Source organism: Neopsephotus bourkii, unplaced genomic scaffold, assembly GCF_033783945.1.
Source record: "Neopsephotus bourkii isolate Nb327-2 ecotype Australia unplaced genomic scaffold, CSIRO-AGI_Nbou_v1 NB_414, whole genome shotgun sequence".
In the NCBI taxonomy this organism is placed as follows: Eukaryota; Metazoa; Chordata; class Aves; order Psittaciformes; family Psittacidae; genus Neopsephotus; species Neopsephotus bourkii.
The window spans coordinates 1,913,134-1,916,518 of record NW_026900918.1 but is presented as its reverse complement, the minus strand read 5'-3'; the positions used below and the strand labels follow the sequence as shown (position 1 = coordinate 1,916,518).

At 55.7% G+C, this 3,385-nt stretch overlaps 1 protein-coding gene across 1 annotated transcript in view; it reads left to right on the top strand.

Moving 5' to 3' along the window:
* Positions 1-3,385, top strand: part of STRIP1 (striatin interacting protein 1) — a 116,014-nt gene that overhangs the window by 95,329 nt on the left and 17,300 nt on the right. The window lies entirely within an intron of this gene.

Here is a 3,385-nt window from a genome sequence, read left to right as displayed (position 1 = left end):
CCCCTCCTGCTGATGTGTTTCCTCCCCATCAGCATCCTTTGTGCCCACAAAGCCCTGTCCCAACGCTGGGATGTCCCTGGCAATGGGAATGGTGATTTCAGCAGCCGCGTTGCCTGAATGTTGTAGCCAAGCTCCTCACTTTATTGCACATCTTGGAGCAGAGCCCACTGGAAAGCCCACAGCAGACTGGTTTCACCATCCACACAATATTCATTTGTTGAAGGAGAGGCTCTGCAGAGCTGACAAATGCATTGGCTCTGCCCGCTGTGACTATCAAAGATGAAATAATCAGCATTATGGCTGCAGCGGTGCCATCCTTAGGGTTCAGGGTGAACAGCGCATTGAGGTGAATGGGCTGGTTCTACTCTGGCCACAGAGCCAAGCAGATGGCACTAAGCTGATCCATGGGTTACTATTTCACTCCAGTTTGGGGCTGGGATGCTCCTGGTGTCATCTTTTGACCAGCTCTGAGAGTCACACCATCAGCACCAGAGAGCCAAGGAGATCTGGAGCATCTCCAGTGCTCCAACCCACTGCTGCAGTGAGTTGGAGGGACCTCAGCTGACACCTCCGGGATGGAGATTTTGGGGCTTAACCTGTTGACAGCAACAAGGGCACGAGGTCTTTTATTGGAGATCAGGAGAGGTTGGGATGGTTAAAACCAGGGGAGGGAACTGAGAAGCTGCCAGGGAACTGCAAAGAAAGCAGTCACAAATGTGAGCAATCAGTGGCTGAGGGCCAAAGAGCAATTAAAGCAAGAGGCCAGGAGCGAGATGCTCTGCCTCCCACTGTGGCTGCAGAGAGCCCTCATGAGAGCCCCACGGTGCTTCTCTGACGTGGTTGTGGTCATGGATGTACCCTTGGATCCTGGCTGGCCAGGGATGCTCTGTCAAGTGATGCTGAACACCTGCATCCCCCCAGGGTCAGGCTCATGCAGCATTTGGGGACTGCAGGTGCTTGGAGCACCTTGGGGGTGCTCAGGACCTGCCAGGCTGCATGAGGGGGGAACTCAAGGGAACCAGAAGTTCTTTGGGAACTTTTAGGGACAAAGTGGTTGGTACAAAGCTGGATGGAGATGGCTCCTTTAGCAGGACAAGGTCCCTTCTCCATCCTGGACACAACCTCTTCCCATCACTGTTTTGTACCACACTGACCCCTGGACCAAAACTGATCAGGAGGATCAAACTGGTGGCTCAGGGACCCCAGGGATCCCCCATCTTTCCATGGAGCCCTTCTCCTTCCTTCTCCCTCTTTGCCTGTTGGCTTGGTGAGGGAGTTAAGTGCCTTCACACCCAACCCTGGGGCAATAGGGCGAGAGTATTTACAGCCACAGCCTGGATGTGGGGCAGGAGGGGGAGTGTGAAGTGCTACCAAACCTTTCTGAAGCTGCATGGAGGTGGATGTGAGCCTTCACCCCACAACGCTGCGGTGGGGTTTGAGTGCAGAAACGGGGTGAAGCTCCCATCCCAAACCCCCTCAGGTGGTGCAGAGCTTCCCTAGCTCTTGCTCTGGATGCTCCATCACTGGGCTGGGGCTGTGCACTGGGCAAAGCCAAGGGCATCCCAACTTCCCAATGGACCATGGAGACACAGGAAGGTTGTGGTGGGTGTGGGGATGGAGATGGAAGAGACCAGACCCATAGGAGGGGGGAAAACCCTCTTGGGGGAGCACCAGGACCAGGCATGGAAGAGCATGGAGGGAGCAGAAAGGTCAGTTTGTTGATGCTTTTGCTGTTCCCATGAGGGCCTCAAACCGGATTTGGACCCAGCCACCCAGCTCCCCAGTGGACAGTGGGGTGCTCCCAGTGTTCCCCATATCCCCAGCTCCAGCAACCCAGCCTGGGGCTGGTGAGGACCCAAATCCAAGCCATGAGGCTGGTCGTTTGGAGCCTCATGGTTTGAATTCAGGTGCTTTTGGCAAGAGGCCCCTCCTGGCCTGTGTTTCTTGGCTCTCCGTCCCTCTTGGTGTAAATCCAGCACCAGCCAAGCAGGAGAAGTGGGATGAGGGATGGGGACAGAGCCTGACACCAGCCCCTTTCTTTTCCCGAATAAAAATCACCTTTTCCTCTATTTCCAGGAGCATTTTTGACTCTTTCCCTTGATTCTTGAAGCCAAGGAAAGACCAAGCAGGGATGGAGGCACCCGGGGACATGCAGCAGATAGGGAACACAGGCAGAAAGACAGGGGCACGGGGACAGGATTGCTGGGATTAGCGATTAGGTGCACTTAAAGGAATGTTAAGCAGGGAAAGATGTTGCTGTCAATAAAAACAAGCAGGAGGCCCCGTGCTGAGGCTGTCACTGGAATCCGGGAAGTACAGCCCAGAACAACAGGATAGGAGGGGATGAGCACATGGGTTTCAATTTAGGAAAGCAGCTGCTGGGAGGGGATGGGACGTGGCTGGGCAACAGCTCCCAGGGTTCCATCCATGCCAGGGATAACCAAGGGGCTGGATCTTGGCTGGGAGAGCGGTCCCCATCCAGAGCCAGGCCACCCTTGGGATGCTGTCTGCAGGGGAGGTGATGGGAAAGGGATGGAGGGTTTGGTCACTCATTGGGAAGCTGGGTTCTCTGCAGGCAGCTCTCAGGGACTCATCTCCTGTGCCTCAGTTTCCTCGTTCATAGAACCCCAGCCTGGTTTGCATTGAAGGGACCTTAAAGCCCACCCAGTTCCAACCCATTGCCATGAACAGGGACCCCTTCCACTGGAGCAGCTTGCTCCAAGCCCCTGTGTCCAACCTGGCCTTGAGCACTGCCAGGGATGGGGCAGCCACAGCTTCTCTGGGCACCCTGTGCCAGCGCCTCAGCACCCTCACAGGGAAGAGCTTCTGCCTAAGAGCTCAGCTCAGTCTCCCCTCGGGCAGGCAGTAAAGAGGCTTCATCACCCCTTGGAGACCTGCACATTTGCTGGCTGGGGTATACAGAGAGCGGCTGCTTATGGGGTGCTGGGTGAAGGCAGCCACAGGCTGTGGGATGAGCCCAGGATAAGGGCAGCAGGAAATGAGCATCCCACCATGTGCAGGTATTTAGGAAGGGGGAAGGCTCCCATGGAGCCAGCTCCTCCTTCCTACTGAATACCTGTGGACAGACTGGGAGATGGCTTCCCTGCCCTAATCCCAGCTCGTAATTGAGGATACCTATGCTTGCCACTGCCTGGGGGAGCCTGTGGGCTGCAGGACATGGAGCTGGGAGCACTGGAGACATAATAAACCCACCCTGGAGCAGCCTGTGAAGCTATCCACGTTGATATCACTGGTCATGCCCTTGGAGCAGGGACAGTGAAGGTAAGAGAAATGATGCAAGGGGCCTCCTTGCTCTGTTTGGGACCAGTGGGACCCTGTGGAGCTTTATTTCCCCCATCCCCATTTCACCTGGAGCATCACCCCA